Raw genomic sequence first — 16534 nt, forward strand, 5'->3', positions numbered from 1 at the left:
ATTTCATGCTAGTAATTCTTTTAACTCATGTTAGGAAAGTTTATATGATTAATGGTAAAGGTATATTGTAGGGATTGCTTGGTATATAATTTTTCTTTCTAAGACTATCATTTCATAAAATAGTAGAATCTATCTATATGTTTTATATGTAGACATATAGTGTTTAAGTAAGTTACAGAAAGTACTAAAATACCCACGTACCCACCATAGAGGTTAAGAAACAAAATATTGTCAGTATGGTTTTGGTTTATCACCTTTATTGGCTTATATTCACACCCAGAAACCTAAATCTTCTCATTGAAAATCACCCTGTTTATCACTCACATTAATTTCTTTAATAGATTTCTTTAATTATGTCACTTTCTTTCTCGGGAAACTTTTCTCATATTAGTAGAATGAAGTCCCATCTCCTTCAGCTGGAATTAAAGTCCTTCAACCTATTTTTTCTGCCTTCTTAACAGAACATTTTTTCTTGGAAGAACAATTGACAGAAAAACTATGGTTATTCAGTCTTGGATATTTGGCAGACATTTTATAAAAAGTGAATGGAATGAGCCCGTCACTTTTAGGACAACTGACAGTATTTATTGCCAATTATAAAATTCAAGTGAAGATTAGAATTTTGGAAAACATATCCACAGTCATGAGTTTAACAGCTTCCCAATACTCTAGGCATTTTCAGATGAGATTGGTGGTGATACTAAGAACTGTGATTTTTTTAGTATTACATAATGAACTGTGTCAACATTTGGAAGATATGTATAACTCAGTGAATCAATATTTACCAAATGGCCAATGCATGCTGTTACAAAAGCACGCATGGTTAAAGACCCATTCCAAGTGCAAGACAGAAAATCTGAAAAAATCCATTTCCGTCTAGTCGATTCCAACTCATTGTAAGTCCATTTGTTACAGAGTAGAATTGCCCCATAGGGTTTCCTTGGCTGTAAGTAAATCATGGAAGCAAATCACTAGGCCTTTCTTTTGCAGTGCTGCTAGGTGGGTTTGAACCGCCAACCTTTAGATTAACATTTAAGCACAAACCATCTGTGCTACCTAGGGACCTGTAAGTGTAAGATAGACCAATGAATTTTAATGTCACAGAGCTCAAAAAATTCACTGATAAGGTTTTAGATTCCAGTAACCTTTAAGAAACTACCACTTGTCAAGTTTTGGTGTAGCATCAAGAATATCCACAATTATCTCTAAAGGCTATACAAATGTTCCTTCTTCTCTTGTCTAACTTCGTATCTGGGTGAGGCTGGGTTTTCTTTGTATGCCTCAACCAAAACATATATTGCAACAGATTAAGTAGAGGCAGATGTGAGAATCCAGCTGTCTTCTATTAAGCCAGACATTACAGAGATTTGTAAAAATGTAAAACAATGTCACTCTTCTCATTAAATTTTTTGTTTTGAAAAACAATTATTTTTCATAAAAATAAGCTATTTATGTTAACATGTAATGAATTTATTGTTGTTTTTAAACAAATATTTAAAAAATTTCTTCATCTTAATTTCTATTACAGTAAATATTGATAGATACAACCCATGTAAGCAAAAGGGCTTTCAAATCCTCAGCAATATTTATGAATGTAAAGTGGTCATGAAACCATACAATTTCAGAACTGCTATCCTATGCAATGCCTAGAATAGTATAATAAAAGAAAGTTACTAAGTATTTGTTGATAGATGAATGAATTCCTCACTTGAGAACATGCCGATCACAATCTTTCATTTTAAAAAAGTAGACCAACGATGTATAGTAGTCCAAAATCTCATTAAATGCTTAGGTTTGTGCCAATTTCTCCTACGCTTTTTCAAACACTTTACTTTCTGCTGACTATGTGTTGGATACTATTCACAGAAGAAATCCTAAGTAATTTAAGTTCAAAAGGCAGAAAGGGAGACCTTGTTATCTTGGTTTTATATGAACTATATTCATGATTTCCTCCTGTCTTGCTGTGCTCCTTAGTTTCTAATTTAGCTTATTTATTTGCTATTGGTGATGTTTTTGAAATAACAAGAAATATCTCCTATTCAAGTCTCTTTAAATGAGCCTAGAACATTCCTGCAAAAATGTAGCCACTGCAGGCATTGGGACTGTCTTAGGAACTGTGTCAGATCTTTCTCTCCTTGCCTCTTCTTGCTGTTCCTTTTTTGCTTTTTTGGCTCTGCATTCCCCTAGTTTGGTTTGGCATCTTCCCTCCTGTTGTTAGCTCAGGCTCCACTTGATCAACAATCTTGTTTGAACTTGCTCACAAGACTTCAGCTAGTAACCCACCCAACCCCTTCTGGTATGTGATGGCTAGCATTAATCCTCTGGTCTGACACATTGCAATGGTGGATACTGCAGTGAAGTCGACTGTATGGTCTAGCTCTAGATTGAATTCAACGCTTGCCCAGCTCACCCCTTCTAATTGAACAAAAGCAGAGATCAGCCAGTCCCTAGGGTCCATGCCTTCTTCTTCTAAGAACAATGAATTATACAATACCTCCCTCCCATTTTCTATGCTGGCAAGACCACTCAATGTCAGCCCAGCATGGGCCACAGAAATATGCTTGGCACTCTGCTGTAGTTGCCAGCATCCCATTCATCGCTACAACCACTGCCACTGCCTGGAGACATATCAGGCATTCCAACTGCAACTGTTTGCAAGGATGCTAAACCTCATGTGTACATGTACATCTGAATGAGTTTCATATCTGGTCTTATTCCTGATGGATGCAGCAGAAGAGTGGGTTGTTTCCATGGGATCTGGCTCTCTTCTGATAGGCCACTATTTGAGATCCCTGAATGCTCTGAGCAAAAAAATTGGGGGATTTACCCATTGAGAAGTGGCCAGTATCACCATATCTAGACCCCAGGGGTATATATATGGAAGGAGGTGTGGAACACACAGTTATTTCACTTAAGTCTGTCTCTCTATTCAAGATTTAAAGTGGAATAACTTAGTACTCTGGACCCAATTCTGGGAATATCTCAGGGGGGCACTATTTTGAAAACAGGCCAGAGCTGCTGAGCCCACTATCAACCTCTTCAATCCCAGAGACATGTGTGAGGATGGAAACATAGATATGGACAGCCCTCCCCCATTCTCCTTGAAACCATTACCAAGCCCTTGCCTCCCATGCTGATGATAGAAGAATATTGGGTCTTTTGTCACTCCCTGCCGGGAGGCTCTGCTCATACTATCATAGGCAGAGTAGGCACTTTATAGGCTAGTGCCCAGCCTGCATAACCCCACCAATAGAAAACTGAAAGACTGTTCAGATGACTGCCAATGGAAAACCAACCAGTCTAGGACCATATTTACACCTTGCCCCAATTCTTGGTACATTTGAAAAAAGATGGTATTCCCTATTTCAATAAAACTGAAGATGGCTGGCTACTGCTTTCAGATTGAAGTGATGAGAGATCCAGAAACAGCAGGCAGCTTTGTGTCCAGCCAGACCTACTACCCATATGACCTAAGGCCAGCCTTACATGAGTGGACACATTGTGGCCAATCACTTGCAGACCATCCCCAATATCAGGCTGTCCATCGTTCGCTGGGGAAAATGAGTTTGTCAGGAATCTAGAATCAGGAAGCAGAGATGCCATCTCAGAATGCCCAGGCATTGTCTCTACCGTTTTCCTTTGGGTGAGGATGGAGCTCACTGAAGCTGATTTCCATTCAAAACCAACACAGCACAACAGGTTGTAGGTCGAAGAATTATAATTACGGATTGGATAGGTTCTTTCTAAATAATGATGGCAGCTCCAAGTATAAAAGGGCTCTGGTACAGAAAAAAATTTAGACTGAATTTGGCAATAATCTACTGTGCAGTGTCCCTGGCAGTATACATCCCTCTTTAGGGATTTGAGAGTCATCAATAACCCAGCCTTATCTCGCCACCCCTAATGCTGGTTTATGGCCCTGTTTTGAAAGCCATAAAGCCACATTCATTTTCTCTTCTACCGTCTACCCAGCTACTAGGTAAGACCAAACATCAGAATGAGAATCCATGCTGAGAATTTGAGCAGAGACTTTCAAACTGTGTTTAGCAGAGTGATAGGTTCCAAAAAGACTCCTCTGGGGATGCTAGAGGAGGGGTGAGGGAAGACTCGGCAGAAGGTGCTCCAGGCCCTGGCTGGCTCCACTGCAGCTTTTAAATGAGCCCAGTTGTAAGTGCTTAGAACATGGTCATGCAAGGGCATGCTGTGAGTATGGCCCTCAGATTCAAGACATCATTTATACCACTTCTCCCCAGATAGTAGAGGAAACAGAGGAACATGTTCAATGACACCGGGGGGGGGGGGGGGGGGGCGGGATGGAATGGACAAAATCCAGTGTGGGAAACTCTACAAATAAGTGTTATAGATTGAATCGTGTCCTCAAAACATGTGTTGGAATGCTAACTCCTATACCTGTGGATGTAATTTTTGGAAATGTGGATGTAATTCTGTTTGGAAATAGAAGTTTTTGTTATGTTAATTAGATCATACCAGAGTAGGGTGGTTCTAAATCTAATTACTTCTGAATTAGATACAGATACACACACAGACAAACACACACATAGGGGAAGACAGATACCAGGGGAAAGTGGTCTACAAGTCAAGTAGCCAAGGAATGCCCAAGACTACCTACAAAGAAGGAATCAGATGAGACCCTGATTTGGACTTTTAGCCTCCAAAACTGTAAGTAAATTTCTATTCTTTAAAGCCACTCACCTGTGGTATTTTTGTTACAGTAGCACTTAGAAAACTAATGCAACGAGTAACCAGTTTCTTCAACAAAGAAAACATAAGAAAATAGAAAATGGTAGGAGAAACACAGAGATTAAACGAGCCTTGAGACATAGCAACCAATTACAATATGGGAAATCTAGTTGGATTCAACTTCAAAAAAACTAAAAAAAAAAAAAAAAACCTTAAAAAATAAAATGAGGCAATTAGGGAAATCTGACCACCAATTTATTAGTAGATGATACCAAGGAATTATTGTTAATTTTTTAGGTGTAATAATGGTAATGTGGTAATAAGTTTAAAATGAGTCCTTATCTTTTAGAAATATATACTGAAAAATGTATAGATGAACTGATATGGATTAGATATGGGGTAACAGAAATGATGCTGGAGATGGCATGATATAATTTTGTAACACCAATGATCTATTTATTGGAAATGCCTTTTTTCAACAACATAAATGGTGACTCTATACATGGACCTCACTAGATGTAATACACAGGAATCAAACTGATAAAATCTGTGCAAAGAGATGATGGAGAAGCTTGGCATCATCAATTAGAACAAGACCAGGGTCCAACTGCAGAACAGACCATCAAATGCTCATATGCAAGTTTGAGTTGAAGCTGAAGAAAATTAAAATAAGTCCACGAAAGCCAAAGTACAATTCTGAGTGTATCCCACCTGAATTTAGAGGCCATCTTCAAGAATAAATTTGGCACATTGAACACTAAAGACTGAAGGCTAGGTGAGTTGTGGGATGACATCATACATGAAGAAAGCAAAAGGTCATTAAAAAGATAGGAAAGAAAGAAAAGACCAAAATGGATGTAAGAAGAGACTCTGAAACTTGCTCTTGAATTTAGAGTACCTAAAGTGAATGGAAGAAATTATGAAGTAAAAGAGCTGAACAGAAGATTTCAAAGGGTGGCTCAAGAAGACAAAGTATTAAAATGAGATGTGTGAGGACCTGGAGCTAGAAAACCAAAACAGAAGAACTTGCTTGGCATTTCTGAAGCTAAAAGAACTGAAGAAAAAAATTCAATCTTCAAAATTCGAGTTGCAATATTGAAGGATTCTATAGGTAAAATATTGAACAATGCAGGTAGCATCAAAAAGAAGATGGAACGAATACACAGAGTCACTGTACCAAAAGGAATTGCTCAATGTGCAACCATTTCAGAAGGTAGTATTCGATCATACGATGGTTTTGAAGGAAGAAGTCCAAGGTATGCAGATGACATTGGCAAAAAACAAGGCTCCAGGAATTGACAGAATACTAACTGAGAAGTGTGATTGTTAAGGTTGTGTGTCAACTTGGCTGGGCCATGACTCTCAGTGGTTTGGCAGTTATGATGTAGTTTGGCAGTTGTGATCACTTTGTGATCACTTCCATGATGATATAACGTGATCACCTCCATGATGGGATCTGCTGTAAGTAGCCAATCAGTTGAAATGTAGTTCCTTGGGAGTGTAGCCTGCATTGACTATAAGTGGACTTTCTGGCAATGCTCCCAGGCTTTTGGTTCCACGGAATCCTGCAGGTAGCTCCTGTTCATCTGATCTCCAGTTCTTGGGACTTGAGCTAACAGCCTACCCACCGTCTTCCTGCTGATCTTGGAATTTGTTGGTCTTCTCAGCCTATGAGCCAGAGTCCTGCTGTCTGATTTGCCTATCTTGGATTTGCCAGCCTGTGGCTACGTGAGCCAGGAGAAGCCTCCAGACTGATCCACATTCCAGCCTCTAAAACTGTGTGTGCCATTTCCTTAATATAAATCTATTTTATATAATATATATGTATATATGTTTTTCTACGTGTGTGTGTATATATATACACACACATACATTATATATATACATATATATAATAAATATACACATATACTTTTTTTTTTTTTATACATATATATTAGGGTTGCTATGAGTCAGCATCAACTTGATGGCAATGGGTTTGGTTTTTTTTTTTTTTTTGGTTATATATATATTTATACGCTTTACTGGTTTGCTTCTCTAGGGAACCCAGCCTGAGGCATCTGGTACTGAGAGTGGTTCTAGAGAAACAAAATTTTAAGCATGAATTTTCAAAATTGGTTTTCAAATCTGATTAGTCTTAAAGATGTTGATGACTCTGCTTCTAGTAGTAAAAAGTGGACTGCTAATCCATGGCATGAAGCGGCAATACGAATACATAAAATATCACCACCAACAGATCATGTAATGGTGAAAGGTGAGGCTCTGGGTGATTGTATGATTGATACCTTTCTACAATTTTGTCAAAATGAAAAGTATATGGAAGCTGGTTGGTTGGTCCTACTTTCACTAGATAAGTAGTGAAAGAAAGAGATGAGCTCAGGGCTTCAAAGTCAAAGCTCAAGTGCTGCATAAATGACCTCAAAGTTTATACTTGTGACTTGAAAGACAACCTCATTTCTTGTAGTAACAGAGCTGACATTGCCAAAAACCAAACCCAGAGTCTTATGATAAGAGTGACTGAATTGCAATGCCAACTCAATTCACAACCTTGAGTGATGTCTGAAGTTAAAGTTAGGGCATTGATTGGGAAGAAAAGGGATCTTGAAAAGTGGGATGGGGACACATGGGCAGATAATGAGGAAGCTGGGAACACTGAACCCCTAAATTCCATTGAATCAACTCCTGCCAACAGAACCAGCCCTCTCACCTCCCTTTGAAGAGATTACTCCATCTTTGTTTGCTAAACCACCCTACACAGTAAATCCATTAGCCCCTCCACCCTGATCTGATGAAATTAATCCAGCTATATCTGAAAAGCCTTTGTCTGAGTCATTGCCTGAGGCATCACCTGAGGCAAATACCTTACAAGACAATGCTGAATGTTCTCAAAACACATCCCGGCCACCAATTTTTGCTTCTAGACCTATAACTAGACTTAAGTCCCAGCGAGCCCCAAAAGGTGAAGCACAAAGTGTGACCCAGGTGGAGGTACACTACACTCCAAAAGAACTGCTTGAGTTTTCTAATATTCACAAACAGAAACTTGGGAAATATGTGTGGGAACAGCTATTAAGGGTGTGTGATAATGGTGCAAGGAACATAAAGATGGGTCAGTCTGAGTTTATTGATATGGGCCCACTAAGCACAGATTCTTCATTCAGTGTTTCAGCTTGAGAGGTTAGGAAAGGATCTAATAGTTTATTTGGGTGGTTCACTGAAGTTGCTTATGCTAAGTCAAGTTGAAGTACCAGACCTGCCTTGGTATATTGTAGAAGAAGGTATCCAAAGGCTTCAGGAAATTGGAATGCTAGAGTGGATTTATCAGGTTAGACTCACACATAGAGTGCTCAGGGGACACACCTTTTACCACAATGGTGAGGAACAAATTTGTGAAGGGAGCCCCAGCATCCTTGAAGACTGCTGTGATTGCCATTTTATGTACATCAGATTTGAAAGTGGGAATTGCTCTAAATGAATTAAGACACCTAACTACAATGGGGCTGATTGCACCCAGTAGTATTAGGGGCCAAGTGGTGGCACTCAATAGACAAAGACAGGTGGGCCTGGTTACTGTAATGGTCAGTGGAGTCAAAGCAGTAATCAGAATAGTCTGACTCGTATGGACTTATGGTGTTGGCTACTTAGTCATGGTCTCCCTAGGAGTGAGATAGAAAAGCTACTCGATATTTACTTGATCTGTACAAACGGAAGAATTCTAGGTCAAGTGAACAGCAGTCTAATTCAAATCACCATAATAGAGAGTCACAACTCCTCAATCAATTCCCAGACTTGAGTGAGTTTACAAACTCACAACCCCTTGAATGAAGGGGAGGCTGGGTCCTCTTGAGGAAGGACTCCAATATATTGACAAAAACTTATACCATTAATCTTTCTCCCAGCCTTCCCCAAAGGGACCTACGACTTTTTATGAGAGTGACTGTTCATTTGGGAAAAGGAAATAATGACTTTTTGGGGATTATTGGATACTGGCTCTGAACTGACACTAATTTCAGGAGACCCAAAACATCACTGTGGCCCACCAGTCAGAGTGGGGGCATATGGAGGTCAGGTTATTAATGGAGTCTTAGCTCATGTCCATCTCACAGTAGGTCCAGCGGGTCCCCAAACCCATCCTGTAGTGATTTCCCCAGTTACAGAATGCATAATTGGAATATATATATACTCAATAACTGGTGGAACTGCCAAACTGGATCCCTGACAAGTGGAGTAAGGGCTACAATGGTAGGAAAAGCCAAGTAAAAGCCATTAGAACGGCCCTTTTCTACCTAGGAAAATACTAAGCCAAAAGCAATACCACATTTCAGGAGGGATTGCAGAGATCACCGCCACCATCAAGGACTTGAAGGATGCAAAGGTGGTGATCCCCACCACATCCCCATTCAAATCACCTATTTGGCCTGTGCAAAAAACAGACGAATCTTGGAGAATGGTAGTAGATTACAGAAAACTTAACCAATTGCAGCTGCTGTTCCAGTTGTGGTTTCACTGCTTCAGCAAATTAATATATCTCTTGGAACCTTGTATGCAGCTATCATCTGGCTAATGCCTTTTTCTTCACTGTTTCAAAGGACCACCAGAAGCAGTTTGCCCTCACCTGGCAAGGCCAGAAATACACCTTCAGTTGCCTACCCCAGAGCTATGCCAACTCTCCAGCCCTATGTCATAATTTAGTCTACAGGGGCCTTGATCGCCTTTCCCTTCTACAAAATGTCACACTGGTGTATTACACTGATGGCATTATACCGATTGTTATCTAGTAAGGAAGAAATGTCAATGACTCTGGATTTATTGGTAAAACATTTGTGTGCCGGGGGCAGGGGAATTAATCTGATAAAAATTCAGGCACCTTCCACTTCAATGAAATTTCTAGAGGTCCAGTGGTGTGGGGCATGTTGAGATACTCCTTTTAAAATGAAGGCTAAATTATTGCATCTTACCCCTCCCACAACTAAAAAGGAGGCACACTGCCTAGTGGGCCTCTTTGGATTTTGGAGGCAATGTATCCCTCATTTGGGTGTGCTACTCAGGACTATTTATCAAGTGACTCAGAAGGGCTCTGCAACAGGTTTAGGATGCTGTGCAAGTGGCTCTGCCACTTGGGCTGAATGATATGGCTGATCCAGTGGTGTCTGAAGTGTCAGCGGCAGATAGAGATGCTGTTAGGATTCTTTGGCAGGCCCCTGCTGGGAGACCTTTTGGATTTTGGAGCAAAGTTCTGCCATCCTCTGCAGATAACTACTTTCCTTTTGAGAAACAGCTCTTGGCTTATTACTGGGCCTTAGTAGAGACTGAATGCTTAACTATGGGCCACCATGTCACCATGCAGCCTGAGCTGCCCATCATGAACTGGGTGTTGTCTGACTCACAGAGTCATAAAGTTGGATGTGCACAGCAATACTCCATTCTTAAATGGAAGCAGTATACACTGGCTGGTATACCCCTACTGTCTGACTTGTCCATCTTGGAATTGCCACTGCATGAGTCAGGAGAAGCCTCCATCCTGATTCAAGTTCCAGCCTCTACAACTTCGTGAGCCATTTCCTTAATATAAAACTCTCTCTGTATATATATTTATGCGCTTTCCTGGTTTTGGTTCTCTAGAGAACCCAGCCTAAGAAGAGATGTTTCAACAAAGGGATTGAATGCTGGAAGCACTCATTTATCTATGTCAAGAAAACTGGAAGACAGCTACCTGGCCAACCAACTGGAAGAGATCCCTGTTTGTGGCCATTCCAAAGAATGTAGAAATTATTAAACAATACTTTTAATATCACACAGAAGTAAAATTACACTGAAGATAATTCAAAACTGTTTGCAATAGTACATCAACAGAGAACTGCCAGAACTTCAAGTCAGATTTAGAAGAGGACATGGAACAAGGGATATCATTGCTAATGTCTGTTGGATCTTGGCCGAAAGCAGAGAATACCAGAAAAATGTTTACCTGTGTTTTCTTGACTGTGGAAAGGCATTTGACTGTGTGGCTCATAACAAATTATGGATGACACAGGGAATAATGGGAATTGCAGAACATTTAATCGTGCTCGTTCTGAACCTGTACGTAGATCAAGAGGCGGTCATTCAAACAGAACAAGAGGATACTGTGTGTGTCAGGGTTGTATTCTTTCACCATATGTATTCAATCTGTATGCTGAGCAAATAATCCAAAAAGCTGGACTATATGAAGAAGAATGTGGCATCAGGATTGGACGGGGACTCATTAATCACCTGCAATATGCAGATAACACAACTTGCTTGCTAAAAGTGAAAAGGACTTGAAGCACTTCCTGATGAAGATCAAATACTACAGCCTTCAGTGTGGATTGCATCTCAACATAAAACAAAAATCCTCACAACTGGACCAATAAGCAACATCATGATAAATGGAGAAAATACTGAAGTTTTCAAAGATTTCATTTTAAATGGATAAATATATTATGTTATATTCACACAATGGAATACTACGGATTGATAAAGAACAGTGATGAATCTGTGAAACATTTCATAACATGGAGGAGTCAGTTGCAAAAGGACAAATATTGTATAAGACTACTACTATAAGAATTCGAGAAATAGTTTAAACAGAGAAGAAAATATTCTTTGATGGTTAAGGGTGAGGGAGGAGGGAGGGGGTATTCACTAATAGATAAGAACTACTTTAGGTGAAGGGAAAGAAAACACACAATACAGGGGAGGTCAGCACAACTGGACTAAACCAAAAGCAAAGAAATTTCCTGAATAAACTGGATGCTTCAAAGGCCACTGTAGCAGGGGTAAGGGTTTGGGGACCATGGTCTCAGGGGACATAGAAGTCAACTGGCATAATAAAACCTATGAAGAAAACATTCTGCACCCCACTTTGGAGAGTGGTGTCTGGGGTCTTAAGCTCTAGCAAGTGGCCATCTAAAATGCATCAGTTGGTCTCAACCCACCTGGAGCAAAGAATGAAGAACACCAAAGACACAAGGTAATTATCAGCCCAAGAGACAGAAAGGGCCACATAAACCAGAGACTACATCAGCCTGAGACCAGAAGAACTAGATGGTGCCCAGCTACAACTGATGACTGAACACAACAGAGAACCCCTGAGGGAGCAGGAGAGCAGTGGGATAAAAAAAAAAAAAAAAAAAAAATTTTTTTTTTTTTGATGCAGACCCCAAATTCTCATAAAAAGACCAGACTTAATGGTCTGACTGAGACTACAAGGACCCCAGAGGTCATGGTCCCCAGACCTTCTGTTAGCCCAAGACAGGAACCATTCCCAAAGCCAACTCTTCAGACATGGATTGGACTGGGCAATGGATTGGAGAGGGATGCGGGTGAGGACTGAGCTTCTTGGATCCGGTGGACACTTGAGATTATGTTGGCATCTCCTATCTGGAGGGGAGATAAAAGGGCAGAGGGGGTCAAAAGCTGGTGGAATGGACATGAAAAGAGAGAGTGGAGGGAAGGAGTGTGCTGTCACATTAGGGGAAGAGCAATTAGGAGTATATAGCAAGGTGTATATAAATTTTTGTATGAGAGACTGACTTGATTTGTAAACTTTCATGTAAAGTGCAATTAAAATAAAAAAAAAAAAAAGATTTCATTTTACTTAGATCCACAATCAACACCCACAGAAGCAGCAGCCAAGAAATTAAAAGACTTATTGCATTGGGCAAATCTGCTGCAAAAGACCTCTTTCGTGTTAAAAAGCAAAGATGTCACTTTGAGGACTAAGGTGCGCTTGACCGTGGTACTGTCAATCATGTCACATGCATGTGAAAGCTGGACAACAAATAAGGAAGACCGAAGAAGAACCTATTCCTTTGTATTATGGTGTTGGTGAAGAATATTGAATATACCACAGACTGCCAGAAGAACGAACAAATCTGTCTTGGAAGAAGTACAGCCACAATGCTCCTTAGAAACGAGGTTGGTGAGACTTTGTCTCAAGTACTTTGGATATGTTATCAGGAAGGATCAGTCCCTGGAGAAGGACATCTTTCTTGGTAAAGTAGAGGGTCAGCAAAAAAGAGGAAGACTCTTAACAGTACAGACTGACATAGTGGCAGGGAACAGTGGGCTCAAACACAGCAACACTTTATTGAGGAATGTGCAGGACCAGGCAGTGTTTTGTTCTGTTGCACATGTAGTCTCCATAAGTTGGAACCTACTCCAAGGTGCCTAACAACAACAAACAACAGACATGGGGTCGCTATGAATCAGAATCAATTTGACAGCAGGTAACGACAACAACAAGCTTCAAAATAAAGTAGCGTGGGGGAGAGAAGTAGGTGGAAGTATAGATGAAACAAGATTAGACAAGAGTTGTCACTGTTAAAGCTGAATGATGGACACATGGTGGGGGTCTTTATATTAATCTTTCTACTTTTGTTTGAAATTTTCGATAGTAAGTTTTAAAGGCTATAAACACTGAATAAATGAACGGATTTCTTTTTTCACACTGTTTTTCTTTCTTCTTTTCCAAATACTTTTTTTATGCCATTTTTTTTTAGCCATGTAAAACATCCTAAATTTTTCAAGAGGTAAGGTGAGGCAAGAGTATAAACAAATAGATATTTGTTTATAATTTTCATACTTACATCTCTACCTACTTAGCTGTATACATTTTTTTGTTTGAATTACTATGCTTTTTAGGTTACTCAGTGACTGTTTTGGACTGAATTGTATCCCCCTAAAATGTATGTCAGCTTGGCTAAGCCATGATTCCCAGTATTATGTGGTTGTCCTCCACTTTGTGATCTGATGTCATTTTCCTATGTGTTGTAAATCCTAACATCTACGATGTTAATGAGGCAGGATTAAAGGCAGTTATGTTAACGGGGCAGGATTAGATTGTATCTTGAGTCTACTTCTTTTGAGATACACAAGAGAGAATCGAGCAGAGAGGAGGGGGACCTCATGCCACCAAGAAAGAAGTGCTGGGAGCACAGCATGTCCTTTGGGCTCAAGGTGTCTCTGCTGAGACACTCCTAGTCCAGGGGAAGACTGATGACAAGAACCTTCACCCAGAGCTGACAAAGAGAGAAAGGCTTCCCCTGAAGCTGGTGCCCTGAATTTGGACTTCTAGCTTCCTAAACGGTGAGAGAATAAACTTCTGTTTGTTAAAGCAATCCCCTTGTGGTATTTCTGTTATAGCAGCACTAGATAACTAAGACATTGACCCAAGTTGGAATTCTGTGATTTCTCTCAGTTTTCTTTTTACCTCCTTTTTACTCATTTCACCTTCCACATTATGGATATTTTTCTCAAGTTCAAGTTTATCACTGGTTATATATCATTACATATATAATTTGTATATAAGCAATATATATTATCTACATATGGATAGATAAATATAGTTCATTCTATATATCATCTATATATATATCATCTATATAAATAGATGATATATAGAATGAACTATTTATAGATGATATATGTATATAGATGATATATAGAATGAACTATTTATCTATCCATATGTAGATATATCTATATATGTTGCTGTTGTTAGGTGCCATTGACTTGGTTCCGACTCACAGCGACCCTGTGTATAACAGAAGAAACACTGCCTGGTCCTGCGCCATCCTCACAACTGTTGCTATGTTTGAGCCCATTGTTGCAGCTCCTGTGTCAATCCACCTTGTTGAGGGTCATCATCTTTTTTGCTGACCCTCTACTTTACCAAGCATGATATCCTTCTCCAGGGAATGCTGTCCATCCTGATAACATGTCCAAAGTATGTGAGACAAAGTCTTGGCATTCACGCTTCTAAGAAGAATTCTGGCTGTACTTCTTCCAAGACAGATTTGTTCGTTTTTCTGGCAGTTCATGGTATATTCAATATTTTTCATGAACACCATAATTCAAAGGTATCAATTCTTCTTCAGTCTTCCTTACTCATTGTTCAACTTTTGCATGCATAGGAGATGATTGAAAATACCATGGCTTGGGTCAGGAGCATCTTAGTCCTCAAAGTGACATCTTTGCTTAATACTTTAAAGAGGTCTTTTGCAGCAGATTTGCCCAATGCAATGAGTCTTTTGATTTCTTGACTGTTGCTTCCATGGGTGTTGATTGTAGATCCAAGTAAACTGAAATCCTGACAACTTCATGATTTTCTCCATTTATCATGATGTTGCTTACCAGTCTAGTTGTGAGGATTTTTGTTTTCTTTATGTTGAGGTGTGATCCAAACTGAAGGCTGTAGTCTTTGATATTCATCAGAAAGTGCTTCAAGTCCTCTTCTCTTCCTGCAGGCAAGGTTGTGTCATCTGTATATTGCAGGTGGTTAATGAGTCTTCCTCCAATCCAGATGCCACGTTCTTCTTCATGTAGTTCAACTTCTCAGATCATTTGCTCAGTATACAGATTTTATAGGTGTGGTGAAAGGATACAATCTTGATGCATACTTTTCCCGATTTTAAAGTATGTTGGACTGTGATGGCTTGCATGTTGCTCTGATGCTGGAATTTATGCCACTGGTATTTCAAATACCAACAGGGACATCCATGGTAGACAGGCTTCAGGGGATCTTCTAGACTAAGACAGTCTCAGAAGAAAGGCTTGACAATCTATGTCTAAAAATTAGCCAATGAAAACCTTATGGATAATAACAGAATATTGTTCAATATTCTGCTGGAAGATAAGCTCCTGGGTTGGAAGGCACTCAAAATACACAGTGGGCACAACAATGGACCCAAGCATACCAATGATTGTGAAGATGATGCAGGAGTGGGCCATATTTTGTTTGTTGTACATAGGGTCACCATGAGTTGGAGTCGATTCAACAGCAACTAACAGTAACAGTACTTTGTAGTAATAAGTCTGCTTTTGATGCTTCCATTATTGACTTACTTTGGCAATCATGGCTTTTACTTTATTTCACTTTATTTTTATCCTTGTATTCCCATGAACTGCCAGAAAAATGAGTAAGTCAGTCTTAGAGAAAATACAACCAGAATGCTCCTTGGAATGGAGGATGGTGAAACTTTGGCTTGCTTACTTTGGACACATCATCACGATAGGCCAATCACTAGAAAAAGGACATAATATGTCATAAAACAGAGAGTAAGTGAAAATGAGGGAGATAGATTGACACAATAAAAAAAACACAATAGCCACAAACAATGGACTCAAATATACCAACGATCAAGAAGATGGCACAGGACTGGGCAACATTGTGTTCTGTTATTTATAAGGTCACCATGAGTAAGAGCTGACTTTATAGCAACTAACAACAATTCTTAATTGTTACGATGTCCTCTCTTAACTCAGAATTCAAAGTATCCTACATTTTTCTTCTTTCACGCAAAAGATCTGTTTCAGACGGACGAGTTACCCCCAAGCTCATCTTTATTCTTCTTCCCTTCTTGTAAAATGTCATAGAGTTTGCTCTTTTCTGTTTAGCCATTCTGAGCTTCAGTGTCTTTGTCTTGAGAAATTATGTCCAAAGCGTCCTTTTGAGTACAGGGAGACTTCTGGGTCCAGTGTCAGAGGGCAAAATAGGTGAACCTGGTGAGGCCTGCTGCTATCTGGAGCCAGAGGGCAAGCTGATACCATTCTAGTTTCCGTTCCTGCCTTTTAAATGTGGATTAATGCAGAGAAACTTAGCCATTGGCAGGACTAAGTGATGAGACTCAGGGTTAGTAGGGAAGGAGTCAGTTGAAGCTATCAGCATTGCTAGACGGACCACAATAGATTTTTGATGCTTCTGCTGGAGAGCACAATGCTAAAAGAATGGGTCACAAAAACTTAGTTTTTTTTTTTTAAATAATTTTTATTGTGCTTTAAGTGAAAGTTTATAAATCAAGTCAGTCTCACACGA

At 39.6% G+C, this 16534-nt stretch overlaps 1 protein-coding gene across 16 annotated transcripts in view; it reads right to left on the bottom strand.

The window, feature by feature from the left end:
- Positions 1–16534, bottom strand: part of AK9 (adenylate kinase 9) — a 170532-nt gene that overhangs the window by 132846 nt on the left and 21152 nt on the right. The window lies entirely within an intron of this gene.

Source organism: Elephas maximus, chromosome 1 (genome assembly GCF_024166365.1).
Source record: "Elephas maximus indicus isolate mEleMax1 chromosome 1, mEleMax1 primary haplotype, whole genome shotgun sequence".
Lineage (NCBI taxonomy): Eukaryota > Metazoa > Chordata > Mammalia > Proboscidea > Elephantidae > Elephas > Elephas maximus.